The sequence below is a fragment of the Echinops telfairi genome, unplaced genomic scaffold (assembly GCF_000313985.2).
Source record: "Echinops telfairi isolate 266 unplaced genomic scaffold, ASM31398v2 ScPeMD7_443;HRSCAF=831, whole genome shotgun sequence".
Classification (NCBI taxonomy): domain Eukaryota; kingdom Metazoa; phylum Chordata; class Mammalia; order Afrosoricida; family Tenrecidae; genus Echinops; species Echinops telfairi.
In genome coordinates this window covers 59080159-59102041 of record NW_022104341.1, presented here as the reverse complement: position 1 = coordinate 59102041, position 21883 = coordinate 59080159, and the positions used below count along the sequence as shown (strand labels likewise).

Here is a 21883-nt window from a genome sequence, read left to right as displayed (position 1 = left end):
CCTAGCTTGCTGAAGTTCTCAGCGACTTAACTTGGGCTGGCTCAGACTGAGTTGACCCAAACCCAACCAAACGAAGAGGAAGATGTTTGACCCTGTGAGTTCGTACATATTGCCTGCTGACTTGATGGATGGCCTGCCTTGGTTTGACTTTGCTTATGGATGCAGACAAAGTTCCAACTGGAATAAAGATTATTTGCATCAAAGAATCTTCAGAGCACTGGGTAGATAAAAATGGACACTTGTAGAGATTGGATACCAAAATGGGGAGAGATAAAGACAGAAAGTTGCTTACAAACTTTCATGGGCAGGGGAAGATGTTGATAGGATTGTAGGATTAAGGTGTAAGTGTTAATAAAACTTCTATTGTTTCACAGACAATGTAAGGGTTAAGCGAGGCTGGGACATTTTCAGTTGTACTTATGTTAGTTGTATCATGTTAGGCCAAGTATGATTACATTTTTGTCCTTGGTGATTATGCACGTTTAAAGATTTTGTAAAGGTGACAAGGGGTGGTCTGTGATGGCTAGGGATTATGTCACCTAGACATTCTTGGGTAAGGATAGGGGCAGTCTCACCATTATCAATTTGGCTGTAGCCCAATGTCACCTCCTGGGTGTCATAAGCCTTTTTATATAAGTGTGGGAGATACTGGGAACTCTGTCTCTCTGCCACTTTACCTTCCTGCTTGCTGAGATTCTGCCTGCCACATGGAGCCATGCAAATCTGAGAGCTGTTGACACCCTGCCATATTTTCACTGACTTTAGATTCATGCAACTCTGCACCCATGGTAATCTTCCTGCTCTATGATTCATTTTTCTGCATCCTCAACTTACAGCTACATGAGTCTGAAGAGGTTCCTCACTTGCATTGAATTTATGGACTTGAGTTGCATTGGGCTGGGATGGCTTCTTGATTTCAAATTACTTCTTGATATGAATTTCTTTCTTATACATATATGAGCGGATTTTTCCACTGGACTTGTTTGGATTTGTTTCTCTAGACAACCTGCCCTAATACAGCACCTAACAGCCATAACATATTTGGAGCCCTATGAATGCTATAGGGAGTCTCTGAGTAGCACAAATAGTTAACTGCTTGCCTATTAACTAAAAAGCTGGCAGTTCAAATGTACTCACAGGTGTCTTGAAAGTTAGGCATGGAGTTCTGCTTCTGAAAAATCTAGCCTTGCAAAAACCTTATGGAATAATTCTACTCTGCATTATGGTTCATGATGAGTCAGAATCAACTCATCAGCAATAACAAAAGCACAATCTCCATGTTTTATTGGCTTCATGAACTCTGTACCGTGCTTTCTAATTGTTATTAAAATTTTAAACCACTCAAATTGCTACTTGCTGTCAGATTGATTTCAATTTAGGATTACCCCATGCAGTGCTTCTTTTTCAAAAATTCTAAATAAGATTTATGTTTCCTGCATTTCCTGAAGAATCAGACATTTATGCAGTTCGCCCTGAACTATTTTTAACTTTTCCATTTTATAACTAATCATTGAATTCAAAAGCAAAATCAGTGTTGTTTACTCAACAGAAGTACTCACAATCATTCCCACTTATGTTGGAAGTGATTTGTCTTTTAGCAGTTAGAAAATATATATAAAATTTTCTACTCTCTAAATTTTCAAGGCCCATTATGATACAAAAGTAACTTTTGATGATTTTATATGAAGACATAATACGGGAGAATAATGCATTGGCAAAATAAAAGTTAATTCAGTATATTTAGTACATATCTTTTTCTAACTTCCAAGGAGTCTGGGTGGCACGGTGCATTAGATGTTGGGCCCTAACTACAAGGTCACTGGTTTACACCCACACGTCATGCCAAGGGGGAAAGATAAGGCTCTTTGCTTGCATAAAGGTTTACAGTCTTCAAAACCCTGGATAGGTAATGCTGATGTTAGTCAGAATTATTTCAAGAGTAGTGGGCTGGGTTTCTAAACTTCATTTTATCAAAATGACTTAAAGTGTATAGTGAACTAAGGTTATGGTTTTTATGTGGAAGAAGGATGTGTGTGTGAGTGGGAGCTAGCTCCCTGCAAAATATTCTTAAAAATTAAATAAATACATGTCTACATGAGGGCATGTGAATAAATTCTTAATTTAAAGAATTTAAATTAAGTGTTTAATAAGAATTGTATGAATATATAATCATATTAATATATGTTCTTTAAAAGTGCATAAAAATACAAGGGTGTTAACTACACTTGAATTGGGACCTGACTTTTGGTGACAGCATACTACTGGGATGAAAGGCTGCTTGCTCCAGTGCCAACCCTGTGATGGGTGTCAGATTGGACAGTTTTGATCCACAGGGATTTTACTGGCTGATTTTTGGAAGTAGATTGTCAGGACTTTCTTCTGAATCTCTCCTATTTAGAAAGCTCCATTGAAACCTCTTCAGCATCATATTAGCTAACCCTCTACTGACGGAAGGCTGGTGACTCCATTAGCTGCATTCGCTAAGATATGTACTAAATATACTAAATTAACTCATATTTTCCCCTGAGAGCCAGTCTCTTGTAGTATATTTTCAAGTATGTAATCATCAGAATTCACTTTTATATCATCACGGGTGACATGAAAAGGTTTGCCCTGGAGTCTTGAAAATTTGGTGAGTAGTACATTTTATAATTGTTCAAAGTCAAATAACTTTCAACAGAAATAGGGAATGATTGGTAATATTTCTGTTACATAAAAAGAGCTGATTTTGATTTTGAATTCAACGATCAGTCTTTGGCATTAGTTTTGTGAATATGTTAATGTAGACTGATTATCAACGTTGAGAAAACTGTACATAAAATTTGGAGTTCCCAGGTGGATTCATATTTCTTAAAAGCTGCAGATTGTAATTTACTTACTGTGTGACTTTCTTCATTCCACCTAAAGGTGTAGTTTTATGTTCATTTTTGCTTTTCAATGTTTTCTATCTCTTCTGCCTTTCTCTGTCCTCCTAAGTAATCTTCTTACGGCATGTTGGTTTATAGCACGAAAAGCTCAATCTTGCCTCTGACTCTTAATGAGCAATATGATATTAAGGATCCTTCTTGATCATCCTTGACTCAGTTTTCTTATGCACAAATATGGCATACAGTGGAAACATTATAGAATGACTGTGAAAATTTAGCTGGAAAATGAATTTTTGTTCGATTCATTGCATAATTTAAATACATTTTGTCTGCTGTTTTGTTTTCTAACAGTTACCCAACTAAACCTAGTTTGCTGAAACAAGGGAGCATATAAGACACAGCAACTAATAGCTGTTGCTTTGATGGTGCCAAATTAATAATAATTCTTGTCCTGCTGGAAATCCAGGAGTGTAACGTAGCCTGGAGAACTCGCACTGACAGAATAACACAGGGGTATACCATTCATCGCCAACAAAGCCCTTCCCAGTGAGAAAGGGCAAAAGGACAAGAATTTTGCAGAGAATGCAGCTAAGCAGACGAGAACTCTTTGGAGATCTGCGCAGCAACTATTAGAATTAGCCACAAACTAAAATACTGAGTTGGGGAAGAGTTGATGAAGATTTTTAGTGTATCAATTTGCCATATAGCCTAAATCCAAAGGACATTTATCACACACACACACACACACACACACACACACACACACCCTGAACCTATGGATATTTAGGATTCAACATTTCTGAATGTGGAATTGACCTCATGATTGACTTAATGCCATGATTCCCTCTTGGAAAGAATGTTATATTAACTCCTCACTGAAGGGTAGTAGGGGGAATCCAGTTCAGTATTAGAATCTGTGGAAATAAGATAATATATACTTCCCTGTATTCATTAATACATTATGAAAAAATATAGCTGGAAATATGGAAGCATCCTTCTCATTTAAACATAAGCCCTAATCCAAAGGATTTTTTTTGTATAAGACTATTATAATGTAAAAGAGTCATAGTGGCACTGCCAGATAAGAATTGGAATGTTGACCATGAAGTCAGTGGTTCAAACCTACCAGCAACTCCTTGGGAGAAAGATGAGGCTGGTTCTCTACAGCCTTGGAAGCCCAATGAAGGGCCTCTGTGATTCAGAATTGACTCAATGGCAATAGGTGGGGATTATTAGACTGAAATGGTGTGTGGAACATAAAGGAACATTGGAAATACCATTCCAAGATGATAATAAACACACACACACACACACACACACACATGGATCCATTCATACGCTTTTTTTGTATGTCGTTCATTGCAATCCTCTCAATGTAACATCAATATCTTCCTTCCTTCCTGTGTTTCCTCCTTTCATTCCTCTTTCTTTCCTAACCCTTCTAAACGTTGTCCTTGGGTAACTTCTGCCCTTTTGAATGCAAACAATTGATCATGGAAGGATGAGGGATTGATTTATGGGCGGTTTTTCTCCTATGAAGACGCTGGGTGAGTCCGAACTGCTAATCTTTCAGGTGACAGCTGAAAGCATAACTGTTGTGCCTCAAAGGGTCCTTTCTTTCCCATGCTGTTGTATTGATTAGGTTCTAGTTCCATGGGATGGATTGTGATTCACATCCACCTGATATGTGAATATGTGATATGTGAATATGACCCCATGAGCGGTCATATTCATGAGGCAGATACTAGGTTTGGACACTGACATGGTGGAGATAAAATAACTGTAGTCCCCCCTCTTCTAGATCTCAAGTTTTTTTTAGTGAGTAAGTAGAAGAGAAAATTGAGTATGGTGTACTAGATATATTAAAGTATTCTATGGTGTTGTGTTAGACCAGGTAGACTAGAGAAGCAAATCCACAGACACTCGTCTATGTGTAAGAGGGAACTTTATATCAAGAAGTAATTATGCATCAATAAAACATCCAAGCCCAGTCCAGAGCAAGACCATAAGTCCACTATTAGCCCATGAGTCTGATATTAGCTCGTGTATTACTCTTCAGACTCACCCAGTACATGCAATGGTGCCAAATCCAGGAAGATCACAGGCCAGTGGGTGAAAAGTCTTATAGATCCAGTGGCGGTGGCAGCATCTCTGTGCTGGCACAACGGGTGTCCACGTGACTCCTCCTGCTCTTTGAGTGTGGCTCCTCAACAGCAGGAAAGTTGAACAGCCAGGACAGAGGGGCAGTTCCCAGAATTCTCATGAGAAGGTCACACGCACAGGAGGCATCATCAGGCTGTGACCTGATGATGTGACAGGCTAGACTGCACCTTTTGACTCTTGATGCTCTCAAGTTGACACGAATTCTGTAACGACCTCAGGTGTATAAAAGATGAACACCTCAGGTGTATAAAAGATGAACACCTCGCCTTCATTTGATTACTTCTTTCAATTTATTTTTAAACATTTTTATCAACATAAACTTCATGTACTATACAATTCAGTGGTTTAAATATACCAAAAGAGTTGTGCAATCATTGCTACAATCAATTTTAGGTCAGTTTCTTCATTCTTATTAGCTCTCCAATTCCCTCTAACCTCCTCTGTTTTTACCCTAAAACTGTATTCATCTAGTTTTTGGGTCTGTAGATTTACCTATCCTGGATTTCTTATAAAGAAGATCATACAAAAAACAACAAAACCCATCAGCAACAACAAAATAAAGCTCAGATAAACATCACTCCATAAGAAAGCAGAAGATAATAAAAACTAGAACAAATTAAAATGGGTCAAAAGGCAAAACAAATGGTAAGATGTTGAATTTCAAGCTATTTCGATCTGTAGTTATCCATTTTCCAGTGCAGTGTGTCTGAGGACAAACTTGTCAAGGGGAGCTCATTGTCAACTTAATCATTTTGAGTACTCTGCAAATGGATTTGGGGCTTTCCGTCTGTTATCCACAGCCTTCTGCAAACCAGGTGTGCACAATTTCAGCTCTAATTCAGTGTCCTCCTTTCGTTTGAGATTTTATTGTTTCTAATCCTTGGAAAACATGGGCTGGTGGGCATCTCTCTTGTGGACTATCTGACACCTCTTTTAGATTGACTTTCATTTTAGGAGATGGTGAAGATCTAAGTTAGACGTAACTTTCATTGGGAAGTTAAGTATTAACCCTAAATAGTCTCTTTATTACATTCTCTCAATTAAACCATATTTTGAGTAGAACTTTGTTTCCTGGCAGACTTTAATGATTTTAGCGTACACCTCTTTTATAATATTTATTTCATGTGCAATCATTTATATTTATATTGTGTGTTTATGATGTATTTATCCATTTTGACTGTGAGGTCCTCATTAGAGCTTTCCACAGTGTGCCTGCATACTTACTGCCCTGAAATTGGGTTTCATGTCTGTCCACCTTGACAAGACTATGAGTTCTTTGGGGGCATGGGCTTTGGCCATTTCATACCCATATCTCCCGGGCGCTCCGCTCAGGGTCCGATACAACACAAGGTAGACACAGTAAATATGTTGGACTTGGTAATTACTGAGTGTATACATGTCTAAAACTATTTTTCAAGAGGCAAAAGTTCCCTTAAAATATTTAGTTGAAAGAAATGAGTGTTCCTGTTACTATACATAGTTTGAAACTGCATGGGGGAAAGGCTTTGAGGGTGGGAAAGAGATTTTCAAGCTGGAGAAAAAAGAATGTGTCAGAATGCAAGAAATGGCAGTGGGAAAAGGAGAGGGTGTGGGAAGCTGGGGGCAGTGGAAGGTGGTAAAATGAAACAGAGTGACAATAAACCATTTAAAAATAGTTTGTCCTAAAGTGTGGGCTATTTTCTAAATGCATCTTTGCCAAGAATTTATTTTATTTTATTTTATTTTTGGTTCTTTATTTGGGAAGGTGGGGATTTAGGCTAGAGGAAAAGTAGGCAAGTTCAAATTTCCATGGAAACAATTACCATAAAATAATGATTGGTGGCAATATTAGGAAGCAAAAAAGAAAAGAGATAGTTGCCATAGAAACATGGACATTCAGAAAAAATGCACTCGAAGAGACTTTTTATTATTTTAGCTAAATGTCTGCTTAATCTAAAATGCTATACCTTGGTTTTGAAAGTTGTTTTTCAAATCCCATAGGGATTCAAATTTTTTTCCTGCTAAATTATATTCATAGGAGTTGAACAAATTGATTTTAATTCAATAAGGTATCTTAAAATTTTTTCGTTAGTTTTAATTAACATAGTTTATAATTTGGAGAATTATAAAGTATCTGTTTCTTTCTTGATGGCTAACCAGTTTGATTTTAAACATAAAACATAGCTGGAGAATAAAATTTTTTGTAGTGTATGATTTTCTATATTGTCTGACTCCTCTCAAAGTTCTTTTTTTTTAATTGTTCATGAAGTGAAGATTTTCATTTCCGATCCTCACTTTTCCTTTTTGCAACCTAAACAACTGATCCAACCTTCTCATGGTTTGCCCTGCAATTCCGTCCACCTGCTGTCCAATTTTCCCCACTCAAATTAGCGCTCAGCTACCCGTCAGCCCATTGCACCCCTTTCTTCCTTTTCACTCCAACCCCCCACTGCTAAGCATCAAACTCTGTTCCCTTTGGTATGAAAACGTTTCTTGATATTTTAGTCTTAACATTTCTCCTTGTGTAGTTGTCTGACTTCACTCAGTATAATATTCTCCAAACCTGTCTATCTCATGAGGTGTTTCATATTTTCATCATTACTTGTAAGGCACCTTATTATACTTATAAAATCCATCCTGAAATATATAAACATTTATTATAAAATATTATGGTTGCATTATTATTATAAACATAGACTTAAAAAACTATTCTATTTCTTGGCATATATAAAGTTATCAATATTATGATTTTCTTAAATTAATTTGTATGGCTTATGATATAAAATTCTCTACAAATAGTAAAATACTTTAATTTTAAATGGTTTATGAAACAGGCTCTTTTTTTCCCCAAGCAAATCCTTATAACTTGAATTTTGAGGTGCTTGGAGTCCTGATGGTGTAGTGGTTGAGCATTGAGCTGCAATCCACCTGGACAGCAGTTCAAAATCAGCAGCTCCACAGGAGAGAAACTGTGCTTTCTACTCCTGTAAACAGTTATAGGCTTGGAAATCCACAGGGGTTGTTAGGAGTCAGCAATAGCTCGATGGCTGTGAGTTTGTTTCTTTTTTATTGGTCTCAACTCTGAATTTTATTTGTATTGTTTTGGCTGTGTACCCACTATAGAAATGTGAGGAAGTTACCATAATGAACAATATGTCTGTGATTGAACAATATGTACAAAATAGATTATTCATAGGACATTTAAAGGAATATTCAATGTGATAAATAGACATTTGAATGGACAAAGTAGGAACTTAAGCATTAGTATAAGTTAAAATGTAAAGGATACAACTCTAAAGTTTCCTTTTCAGAGGATTTTACATAATATATCCTGAAATAATTCCTTATTTTTTAGTTGTGTAAAAAACCTTACATACAATACATGATTTCCAACCATATACTGACATATGTTAAATGCTACCTGTAGATGGAGGTGATTCTTAGAGAATTATTTTTCTCCTCTGGCTGTTTCCTCTTGTTATCTTCATTGGTGTTCTAGAAGAATAGCAGATAGACGTCTTATGGGTCACCTTCACTCACGAGTAGTTTGTCATTGACTTTCTACTTTAGCAAATAGGATGCCCTTTTCGAGCAATTGATCTTCCTTGATCATGTGCCTAAAGTAGTAAGACGGCATTTCTTCCTCTTTGCCTCTAAGGAATACTCTGTCTGTACTTCATAGCAGAGTTTTGTTTATTCTTTTGGCATCTTGTGGTCTGTTCAATATTCTTCTCTTATTTTCACAATTCTTCTGGGGCTTCCTTTGTCATTGTCCAGATTTCTCATGTGCAAAAGGGCAATCAAAAATACTTTCTGGTACCAGGTGCACATTAGTCATAAAGGTGACATCTTTGCTTTTTAACATTTAAAAAAAATGTCTTTTATGGTTCATTTGCCCAATGAAATGTATTGTTTGCTATCTTGACTGCCGCTTCCATGAGCATTGAATGAGGCGCCAAGCAAAACGAAATCCTGACTTGAATCTTTGCTCCATTTATCACGATGCATCTTGTTGGTCCAGTTGTAGGGATTTTGCTCTGTGTTCAAGTGTGATCAATACTGAAGGTTTGGGCCTTTGTTCTTATCAATAAATACTTCAAGTCCTTTTCCCTTTCAGCAAACAAAATTGTGTCAGCTACACGTCACAGGTTGTTGATGAGTCTTGACTCCACGTTCCTCTTTGTGCAATCCAATTTCTTAGATTATTTGTTCAGCATGTAGAGTACCTAAGCCAGGAGAAAAGCACAACTCTATACACACCTGTTTGAAGTTAAACGACTCATGATCTCCTTGCTAGGTTTTAAAACTTGCCTCTCCGTCAGTGTACAGGTTACATGTGACCATAATACCCACTCCATGACACCACACATAAACATGCACTCTACATACCTGTCTCCTACACGCATAAACATACACTCTACAGACCTGTCCCTATACACATGAACATATACTCTACATATCTGTCTCCTACACGCATAAACATACCCTCTACAGACCTGTCTCCTACACACATGAACATACACTGTATAGACCTGTCTCCTACACACATAAACATACACTCTACAGACCTGTGTCCTACACACATAAACATACACTCTACAGATCTGTCTCCTACACACATAAACATACACTCTACAGACCTGTCTCCTACACACATGAACATACACTCTACAGACCTGTGTCCTACACAGATGGAATAGAAAGTGAGTAAAAAGAGGAAAGCTTCCCAGGAGATGGGTTGACACAGGGGCTGCAACAACGAGCTCAAGCATAACAAGGAGTGTGAGGGTGGTGCAGGAAAGAGCCGTGTGTTTTTCAGGTGCACATATGTCATAACGGACTGAGCAGCATTCGACAACAACAACATATGAATAAAGCTTCAAGTTAATTATTTTTTATTTCATGCTTCTCCTATCAAAAACTCTAGCGGTAGCTTAGTACCTTAGTGATGGCTGAATAAATGAGAGATAGTACTATAAAGAAATGGTGCTTATATGTCTAAGTAGGATAAAAATTTCGATGGAAAATCAAACGTATATTAATGCATCGAATTTTAGATTTTTTTGCCAACCTACCTCTTATTGTATAATACCTTACCTTTGAACTAAGTTAGCTCATATTTGCAAGCAGACTGAGTGGGTAAGGGAGGGATACTTGAAGTATACCCCAAATTGCACACACACACACACACACACACACACGCACACACACACACACACACACACACACACGACTGAGGATGGAGCATACAGGAGACAGAGTTATAAAACATTTTTAGACATAACCACACACCTTGAAAAAATGAATCAGGGGCCAGGGGAGGCCCAGGACCATCCTCCTGGGGAGCTCTAAGATCAATGGGCATCACACAGCCCACAAAGACAATGCTGAGGGGGGTGGGAGAAGGAGGGAAAAGAAATAACCACAGATACAGAGCATTTAACAGGCTATTGCTCTTGACTTCATTTCTGCGGAGGGCTGTGTAAATACACGCAGTAGGTTTCTTTTATAAAAATCCTCCAGATTCCTTGTCCCTCAAACCTAAAGAGTGGTCTGAGTGGTTTAAAAAAAAAGGAGGAAAAGTAAAATGGAAATACACTTGTGAGATATGAAAATAATGACAATCTGTGACCCATCAAGGGGCCACAGGGAGGCGGGGAGAGAAGAAAAGAGGAGCTGAACCCAGGGGCTCCATAGAAATGCAATGTCTAGGCAAGAACGATGGCCATAGATGTACAAATATATCTGATACAATTGATGTATGGATTGTAACAAGAGTTACAAGTGTCCGCGATAAAATGATCTTAAAACGAAGAAGAAAAATACACTTGGAGTCTTCAGTGGCAAACGAGTTCATCTCTCCTCCACCCCCCCCCCCAAAAAAAAAAGCAATGTTCTACATTCAACTTTGGTGACTAGTGGCTGCGGTCTCAGAATCGTGAGTGTCCTTTAAAGGTGCATCTATTGAGTTCTCCCTGTCCAGAGGAAAGCTGAGTAGATAAAATCCAAGACTAGTGGGAAAGATTAGTCCAGTGGACGCATGGACCATCAGAAGGGCGCTGAGATCAGAAGACCTACTAATTTCTCCCCAAAGGAGGACATTAGAATGTGTTCTGGGCAGAATGTGAGAAAAATGTGGAACAAATTCAAAATCACAAAAGAGACCAGGCTTACTGGTTGCTGGAACCCTATTGGCTGTGGATTTCAGTTCATTTCCTTTAGGTCTGGACATGAAGTCCCCTGGCTCCGCTCTCAGTCACCTAGGAAGGAAGGGCCAATTGTGAATACTCAACCACTGGTGATCAAAAGGACAGCATTTACTCAGGGACACAATTGAGAAGGATTAGAGAAGAAGGAAGAATGGGAATAGGACCCAAGTGGAGGAGGTGAGGAAGTGATCTTACATGGGAGGGTCGCCCTGGATGAGGAACAGCAGGCATAAGAATTGATGAACGGGCAATGAGAATCTGAACTAGAAACATTCACCCAACTCAAACATTAAGAAAAAAAGGACACATATTTAAACTATTATTAAGTGAAGGAGATATTTAACATCTTCTGCAATTATTAGATTGAGATGTTTCTTATCCCTCCTTGGGATTACCCTTATTAACTGCATTGCTGGACACTTTCTTGTGATTTCTCTGAGAGACATTCATGACAAAAATGGCTTTACTTATTTTAGTGACTTATTTAACAAATTTGTAGAAAAATAGCCAGAGAGCTCACTAGTCCACTGAATAGTTGCAAGTGAAATTTTCCATTTTATTGAGTGAAGAGGGTATTTTGGAACATTTTGGTACCTTCAAAATGTAGCTTTTTAGTTGAACTCAAATGACTGACTAAGATTGTTGTTCTATTACTAACCCCACTCACCCAAAGAACATCTGGTCTGGGTACCTTGCTGCCTTCTAGGGACACAAAGAAATATCATATATGGTCCCTGCCCTTGAAATTTTCAATATGATGTGGGGCAAAGGAAAATAAACAGAAAAGAGGGCATACTAAATCAGTGTCCTAGAAGTGGAAGTCCAGTGTACAGTTACGGATCAGTGCAGGTGACGGCCAAACAAACAGAATGTCAAGCAAGCAAAAAGTCCTACTTCTCTGATATCAATCGTTTCTAATTCTAAACCTTCCTCAGACAACTGTATCCATTTCCTTATAGCTGTGGTTCTCAACCTTCCTAATGGCGCAACCCTTTTATACAGTTCCTCATATTGTGGTGAGCCCCCCCCCCAACCATAAAATTATTTTTGTTGCTACTTCATCACTGTAATTTTGCTAGTTTGTGAATCAGGTGACCTCTGTGAAAGGGTCATTCAGCCCCCAAAGGGATCGTGACCCCCAGGTTGAGAACCTCTGCTTTATAGGAAAGTATTTCCCACTCTTCAGTAATTTGAGGATAATCCTGTGGTTTTGAAAAGTAGGTCCTGCTGGGCAGTGTAATCCCCTGGGGCAGAGATTGTACCTTAATGTGTCAGGTCGGACAGAACCAGCCCTGTCAGGAAAAACTAATACACCCATCAGATTGACCTTTTCTGCGGTGCCTCTGTGTACTCTGTTTACAACATTACCTAATAGTTAAGAACACTGTGTTCAGGAAGACCTGTGTTTGAATCAACACTGTGGCACAAATTGTTCGTGTCACTTGGAGCAGTGATTTTGTTTCTCCAAATCTCATTATAAAAGAGAGATGATATATTTATTTCATGTGGACTTAGTTGACACCTCAATTAGAGAACTGCTTGATTTAAGCTAAGCCTTTAAAACCCCAGCTACTGTTCTTTCTGAAAGCCAGGGACCATCTGGTTTCTTCGACATACTTTGCAATAGCACCCCATATCTTTATTGATCGCTTCATGAGGGTGAATATAAGTCGGGTCACGTCATAAGAACTAATTGTTCTTAGATTGGGATTAGAATCAAATGTGAGCCCCAAATCATGTGTCTATAGTTTTGTATGGCTCTAGTTCATTTAAGAGACAGCATTGTCATTTTGTAGGACAGAGAACACTACAAATCATCCGCCTGGAGCATAAGTAATGTTCTTGATAGTGTCGTTAATTTGGCTAATGATATAGAATTTAAAATGTTTTGAGAAAAGGAAATTATATAAGTATAAGTCAGGTTCAGACTGAAAAATATGAAACATTGACTTTTACAGATTAAACTCTTCAGTGACGGGACACCCTTTTCGCAAACAATGGGGATTGATGACAGGGCAAAACTTTCAACAACACTGATGCACAAGGGCAGAGCCACGCCTACCGATCTAATGCTAAGTCCACGTGGAAGAAGCATGCCAGCCTGTGTCATCGAAGGGTTGTTCATCATACAATTCAAATCCGAAGGAGAGAATGGTATTAGCTCTTAAATTATGAACATGTGGTTTGCAGAAGTCTGCGGATGACAGCCGAAGGCCCAAATCCATTTGCAGGGTCCCCACATGAATTTAGCCTCCAGGGCATCCTTTCTGGCCATAGTCCAGGGATGTGAATGGCCTTGTTATTAGACAGAGAACACTGTGAACTCCGTTGTGGCGTAAGAAGTGACGGTGAAATGTTGTTAGGTGCCAGCCATTTGCTTCCAGTGAATAGCGACCCTGAGCACAACAGTTCAAAACAAGGCCCAGGCCTGTTCTATTCTTACTATTGTTCCTATGCCCGAGTCCCTTGGCTCACCCACTCTATCAGTCCATCCCCGTGAAAGCCTTCTGTTTTTTGCCGTCACTCCACCCGCACTTTACCAAGAAGGATGTCCTCCAAGGACTAGTCTCTTCTGAAAATATGTCCAAATTATGTACGAAGTCTTGCCATCATTGCCTTTAAGGAGCACCTTGGCCATACTCCTTCCAGGACAGATTGGTCTGTCCGTCCAGCCATCCAAGGTTCTTTCAGTCTTCTCCAGAACCGCCATTCAGATGCATCAATTCTTGGTCAGCCTTCCTTTTCCAGTGTCCAACTTTCACATGCGTAGGATACAATGGAAAATACTATGGCTTGGGTCAGGTGGACCTTCATCTTCAAAGTTGTACCCTTGCCTATCAATGCTCTAAAGAGGTCTTATGCAGCAGATTTGCCTAATGTAATATGTCTTTTGATCTCTTGACTGCTACTTCCATGAGCACGGATTGTGAATCCAAGTAAGGCAAAATCCTTGACAACTTCAAACATTCCTCATTTGTCATGTTACCTATTGGTCTAGTTGTGAGGATTTGGGTCTTTACACTGAGATGTAATCCTTACTGAATAACAATAATGCTTAATCTTTATCAGCAAGAACTTCAATTGTTTCTCACTTTCAGCAAGCATGGTTGTGTCATCTGCATATGATCGGTTGGTAACAAGCCTTCCTCCAATCATCATGCCACATTGCTCTTCATATAAGCCAGCTTCTCGGATGACTTGCTCAGCATACATTTTGAGTAAATATGGTGAGAGGATGCAACCATGACACTGATTTTAAACACGCAATGTTCCCTCGTTCTTTTTGCACAACTGCTTCTTGATCTATGTACAAGTTCCACATGCGCACAATGAAGTGTTCTGGAATTCCCATTCTTCTCCAAGTTATCATCCATAGTTTGTTACACTCTTCACAATTGAATGCCTTGGTGTAGTCAATAAAACACAGTGAACATTCTTCTGCTAGTCTCGGCTAAATACCTGCTTAAATATCATACCTCTCATCTAATATCCCTCTTATCCATCTTACAGTTGCTTCGGTTTCTAACATTTTCTGCTTTATTTTTGATTGAGGTTTTTATTTATTTTCTCTCGTCACTGTTGGTTTTTGTTGTTTTTATTGTTGTTGTTTCTTCTGTGTGTTTTGTATTATTTTATGTATATGAAATCCAGGATAGATAACTCTATTAGACAGTAACTAGATTAATAATTGCCTATGGGCATGGCAGGGGAAGTTGCAGGGAAAATGAGGGGCTAACAACAATGATTAAGGGGATGAAAAAAGAAGGTCTGAAATTGATTGTTTTGATGATTTTACAATTCTTCTTAATTTAATTGAGTGATTAAATTGTATGGCACGTGAAGTATATGCTAATAAAACTATTTTTAAAAAGATATAGATGATAATATCTATTTCTTAGCATTGTGAAATTTCAATCAGAGAGTTTTGGTGAAAGTTTTAGTAGTGCACAGATTATGTTGATGTTAACCAAAACAACAAAAACAAACACATAAGAACCACAAACTGACAGCCCTTGAGTTAATTCCAGCTCATACAACCCTAGTGGACGGGGTAGAACAGCCTCTGTGAATTTCTGAGCCTGAGTTTCTGAGATTTTAAAAAAATCATTGCATTGGGAGCTCATAAAGTCTTTACAGGAATAGAAAGCCTCTTTTATCTCCTGTGGAGCTGCTGGTGGTTTCAAACTATTGACCTTGCAGTCAGCAGCTCATTGCTTAACTACAATGCTACTAGGAGTCCTTCTTAGATGTCCTAGAATCAGTTCCTTCTCATAGCCCTATGTACAATGCTTCCTTCTGTGTCACCTCACAATTGCTGTTATATTTGAGCCCATAGTTGAAACCACATTGGGACTTTTTCTCTTTTCTGCTGATCATATACTTAACCATGAAGGATATCCTTCTCCAGAAACTGCTCCTTCCTGATAACAAGCCCAAAGTAATTGAGAACAAGCTCTTGTAGACTTGTTTTAATTTTCTTCTGCGTCCACCTAAGCCTGTGTGTGATCAATTGTTTGATCCACAGTTGACTCCTGGACTTGTTTTGGCTTTATAGCGAGTTTCTGTATTTTCCCTTTCCACAGATGGAGTCAGTTTGATTTCTGGCAAAGTCCACATGTACAGTCGCTGATGGGGTTGTTGGAATAGATATTTGCAATGTCGAATTTTGAATACCTTGTCCAGGTTCAATTCTATCCACAAGGTCATGTTTTCCAAATACCAATCTTTCTTTTTTCCATTCCAACCACCACTAATTATCAAAACATTTTGATTGCATATTTGCTCTGTTCCAGACTGAATAATTGGATAGAATTCTTAAATTTCTTCATCACTGGATTTAAAAATTGGTGTATATAAATTTGAGAAACAGTCCTATTGACTGGTCTTCCTTGCAGGCAAATGGCCGTTCCCCAATCATACAGTGTTGTACTTCAACACAGCTCTTGAAATGTTCTTTTTGCTGATGAATGTGAAGCCATTCCTTGTGAATTTGTCACTCTTGACAAAATAAACCAAATGAATGCTTAATTCAAAGTAGCCAGTGCCAATCTACTTCAGCTCACTATTGCTTATGAGATCGAGTTTTAGGCATTCCATTGAATTTTTGTTGACTGCTTAGATTAACATATCACACACTTCACATTCTGGTTATTAATGATCATTTACTTCTGTTTCTACTCATTTTATTTTACTTCTTATATTTTTAATAAATCATTTTATTGGGGGCTCTTACAGCTCTTATAACAATCCATACACCAATTGTATCAAACACATTTGTACATATGTTCCCATCATAAGTTTCAAAACATCTTCTTTCTACTTGATCCTGTGGTATTAGCTCTTCTTTTTACCCTCCTTTCCCCAACCTTGTGAGCCCTTGATAAATTATTAATTATTTTCATATCTTACACCGTCCACTGTCTCCCTTCACCCACATTTCTGTTGTTCTTTCCCCTGGGGTGGGGTGGGGCAGTGGTTATCTGTCTATGATTGCAATAGGTTCCAGTTTTCTTTTCATTTTAAGTCATGCCCAAGCTGCAAATTAAAGTCCTCAAAGCCTTGCTCCATTCGTTGCATTCAGGTTAACTCTCCTGTGAAGTAGGAGATGCTCCCCCAGTGGTTGTTGAGTGCCTTCCAACCCGAGTAGCTCATTTTATCAGACATTGTTCCACTGCTGTTAATGCAAGTTCAAGTGCATAATCCTTTAGAAGGGGACCAGTTATTCCTTCTTTAGTCTGTTTTTGTCTTAAAGTTCCAGTGAAACCAGTCTACTGTGGGTGACCCTGCTGGTATTGAAATACTGAACCATCTATGGCTTCCACAGTAACATGAGAGCCACCATGGTATGACAAATTTAGATATGAATGATGATATGGATTTTGGGAAATGCTCAATGATGGAATCCATGACTGTCAGAGATTAGGGGAAACTCAGTGCAAAACCTTTGCACCCTCATTCTAACTAGCTCATATCATTTTTTTCCTCTTCCTTTTTAAGAACTGAGCTATAATAAACATATCATATAATTTAACTGTTCCATCATATCAAGAATGCCTGTGAAATCAGCATCGCAATCAACATTGTAGATTTGTTTTTGCTCCTTTAACTCACTGAGGCTGACTTGCTATTTCCCCCTCCTCTTTTTTCACGTTTCCAGGTATTCATCAATTTCTTTCTCTAGCCTCACCATATCCACTGTCTGTACTGCTACTGACTATTTTAAAAAAATATGATGTTACAACCATGTCTTTCTGTGTGCTTATCAAAACAAGATTTAAATGTATTTAAAATATATAGCATATTTTAATATATCATTTCAATATAGAAATAATATTTGTAGCTACCTATAAGATTTAGTTAGCAACAAACCCAATGAACGACCATACAACATGGTTCCCCCGTAGCAAATATAAATCTAAGCTGCATCAATAAAGGCACAGTTTCTAGAATTCTGAAACCCTCTTAAGGCACCACATGGATCATATTTATAACTTTTATTAGTCAAAATGTTAATGTATTTATGAATATAAGCAATTAAGTGCTCAACTACTTGTGAAGGATTGTTTGTTGACATCTATCTGAGGTACTTTGGGAGCCAGCACTGGCAGTGTGCTGACAGACCAAGGCCGTGAGGACCCCAGGTCGTTACCATGAGTTGGAATCAACTTGGCTACAAGTAACACGCAATGGAGCACATGACACACTAGAGTTCATTCTAGGAAAGGTGTGTAGGTTATGCGAATGATGGGAAGAGTTGAAGAATAGGGGGCGTTTAGTAGGGAGAACAATACTCTCTGAGGAATGCTTTAAAATATGGAACGAACTCCACTGTGGAGAGGGTGCGCATTTCCTTTTAGAAAGGAAATTCAGCTGCAGAAAGAGGGACTTACAGGCTAGGAAGTTCTGAGCTCCAGGTAGTTCAATGCCTCTAACATTTGAGTTCATTAAAAATGGACATCTTTGTGAGTGAATACTTTTTCCAGTTCAGCTCCCAGGACAAGGTGTATATTTGTGGGAGTGGAAGCAGATGCTTGATGGATACCAATTCAGGGAAGACATTCTTGAGAACTACAAGGCCAAGTGCTAGTTCGATGTTGTTTTTCTTTGGTTGTCATGTTAAGTAGAACTTTGACAGATAGTACTCATTCTATATTCAACACACCGGAAGATCCTAAAACCAATGCTTGTGTCAAGACATTACAGAGATTGAGGGATGAGAACTTTGGTTCCATGTGCACAGTTATAATGGCAAGCATATCCAAATGTTTTCTTGGTCAATGTAGTTGATACCGATGACATCCTACATTTAGTGAAAAATAATCAGGTCATATTTTCTTTCCCTCAGTAATTATTTGATACTCATTCACGCAGTGCTGATTAATATAACCATTTATTTGAGAAAGCTTGTGTAACAGAGATAATTTGACTAAAGAGAAGAAATCCCCCACTTAAAAAATATATATATATATATATATGACTTTCTGGCTTCTTTTTCTCCAGTTTGTTTTACAAACTTCAGGATTGGGTGAGGTTGTCAGTGCCCTAATTATCATATCTTTAGAAATTTAGCAATATCTCCTTCAGTATAAACACAGAACTAAAATCCATCCATTACTAAAAACCAGAAAGCCAGCTGCTGTCATGTGGAGTCTGGCTCAGGAGGAACCCGTGGGCAGCAGAGCAGAACGGAACCTCCTTGGGGTGTTCAAAGTTGCTGTTTCAGAATTATACCACAAGGCTTTTCGTCTGAGATACGTCTGAGGAAAATGGGACCTCTACCCTCTCAGTTAGCGTCTCAGTGTGTTAACCATTTCCATACCACTAATAATGCTAGAATGGAAGATTCTACACATAAAGGTATCGATGTAATGGGCAACTTCAGCATGTCCGGGATCTTATCTTATTGCCCTCCAGGCAGGAGTTGGGCAGCTGCAGTCCGCGTGTCATTTTGGACTTGTCTCTGACACCACTCAATGGGATGTGTACATGTATCAAGCCAGTTAAACCCAGCTAGCAGATGCTTGACAGGCAGAAATCTGCTTCCAGATCTTTTCAGGAGAAATTGGAAATCTAGATTTTTTAAGGTTGTCTCATTTTTTAAAGTGCTAGCAATTCAGTCACATTAAAAGGAAAGGGGAAAATCCATAAAAATGAAACACACACATCTACATACCTACCTATGGGTGCACATACACGAACATCATGTGGTTCAAGCAAAACAAGTCTGCGAGTTGGATCTGGCTCCTGGGCCATCTGCTTTCTACTTCTGCTCTATCTTTCTGACTATTGGGATCAGAGTAGTCGTCAACTCAGTGGCAGCTAACATATTTGCCTTTCAGTTTGCTCTATTGTTGTTAGAACATTGGAAGGTATGCCAAGGGCAGGATTAGCCATGGTGGGCAGGTTCCAGGAGAGATTCCAGGCTAAGAACACTGAAGAATGCCTCATAATCTACTTCTGAAAATTAGTCACGGAAAATTGGTCTCGAAAATCAATCACTCCAGTAGTAAAGAAAAGAATCACATGATCATTTCAGTTAAAACAGATGACATTTGGTGAAAAACCAACATCCTTTCCTAATGAAAAATCTTAACAAAATAAGAATAAGTGGAATTCTTTAATATGATGAAGGGCATTTGTGAAAAACCAACAGCCAACATTACAGTTTTTCCATGGAAAAAGACTTTGAAGTCTTCTCCCTGAGAAAGGAAATGAAACAAGGGTGTCCTTGTTCACTTTTCTTATTTTATATTATTTTGGAAGTCCTAGCCAGACCAACAAGAAAAGAACAGAAAATAAAGAGTATCCACATTGGAAAGGAATACGTAGCACTGTTTCTTTTCACAAATAACATTACCTTACATATCCAGAATTCCAAAGATTCCACAAGAAAGCTATGGGACCAAGGAAATCAGCAAGTGACAGTGTACAAGATCACTACATTAAAATCAGATGAGTTTCTTTATACTAAAAAGCAACTAAAAAAACCCCACGGAAACCCCAAAACAATATCATTTTAATCACCTCCAGAATTATAAAATATATAGGAATCAACCTAACCATGAAAGTATGCGACCTATAAAATGAAAGCTAAAAAAAAAAAAAAAAACTCCTACAAAAACGAAGACCTACAAAATGGAAGGGAACATCCATGCTCTTGGATTGGAAGACTTAATTTTGTGAAGTGGCCAAGCTATCCAAAGTCATCACAGATGCAATGTAGTGTCTGTCCATATTTCAACAGCATATTCTTTACTGATGTGGAAAACCAATCAGCAACTTTAAATGAAAAGAAAGGGGGACCTGGATAGAAAAGGCAGGACTGAAGAAGAACAACGTAGAAGAACTTACCCTTTCTGATTCCAAAACATACTTGTTATGGATTGAATTATGTTCCCCAAATGATCTGTTGTAAATTCTAATCCTTATTAGAATGGTGGTTTAGTGGCTGCTCACCACAAGATCAGTAGTTCAAAACCACTATCACGGGCTTTTATTCCTATAAAGATTTACAGCCTTGGAAACCCACAGGATCTGTTCTACTTTGCCTAATAGGGTCATTATGAAGCAGAATTAACTCAATTGAGTGTCTTTGGTTCAGTGCAGCCGTGGTTAGAACACCATTTTTATTTATTATGATCGTGAAGGTTACTGTGGTGGATGTTTTAAATCTATTTTTGAGATATACTCAAAATAAGACATTAAAGAGGCAAAAGTGAAGTAGAGAGGGAGAAGTGATATGCCAAACCACATGCAGATCAGCCAGTGGAAGAAACTCCAAAAGATTACCTTCCTACGGAGTGAACGAAAATACAAACCTTTCCCCGAGAGCCGGTCTTTTGAATTCAGCTTCTAGCCGCTAAACTGTGAAAAAAATAAACTTCTGTTTTGTAAAATCACCCAATTTATGGTAGTTATGGTGGTGGTTACGCATAAGGCCAGCACTTCGAAGCCACTGGCTACTTGCGTGGGTAAGACAGGTCCTTTGACTGCCAGAAACAGTGACAGGCTTGCAAGCTCACAGGGGCATTTCTACCTGTCCTACAGAGGCTCTAAGCATCAGCATGGACTCTAGTGCAGGGAGTGTTGCACAATGTTCAGTCAAGCAGTCCATACATGGTATTAAGGGAGTATATTCTGAATGATTTTAAAAGAATTTTAATGTATTTTCTACATAGCCCAGCTGTATTCCACCCTGTTGGTGTCTCTCTGCCTGTCTCTTGCCCTCTCTGTTCAGTTTTACCCCATTTAACGCTCCTCTGTTGATGGTGGGGTATAGACAGTGTCTTTGGATAAAAGTTCCTATTGATTGAATCACAGGTACCCCTTTGGTGACCTGAAGGAGCATGAGGAAGCTGACCTTTTGTAGCTGTGGTTATATATGCTCAGTAGCCCGTAGGTTACATGTGGACTGTATCACTTAAGCTGTCTAGCATTCTAATTTCCCTGTGGATGTTCTGCAAAGTAGTTAATCCAGCATTTTGTACAAGTGTTTGTAGGACTCCTATGCTGTAGTATTAAATAAAATTGTCTCTGGGGGGTGAGGTGCCAGCCCCACCCGGTACTAGAACTCACTGGCTCAGTAATACTACTTCTGGGTTCAGTAATGCACAATTGTACGGTTGAGATATATAAGTATTATATTAAAGACATCAAGAGCATGAG

The 21883-nt window shown here is 38.6% G+C and overlaps 1 protein-coding gene across 2 annotated transcripts in view; it reads left to right on the top strand.

Annotated features, from left to right (window-relative positions):
• Nucleotides 1–21883, top strand: part of PDE4B (phosphodiesterase 4B) — a 710248-nt gene that overhangs the window by 276599 nt on the left and 411766 nt on the right. The window lies entirely within an intron of this gene.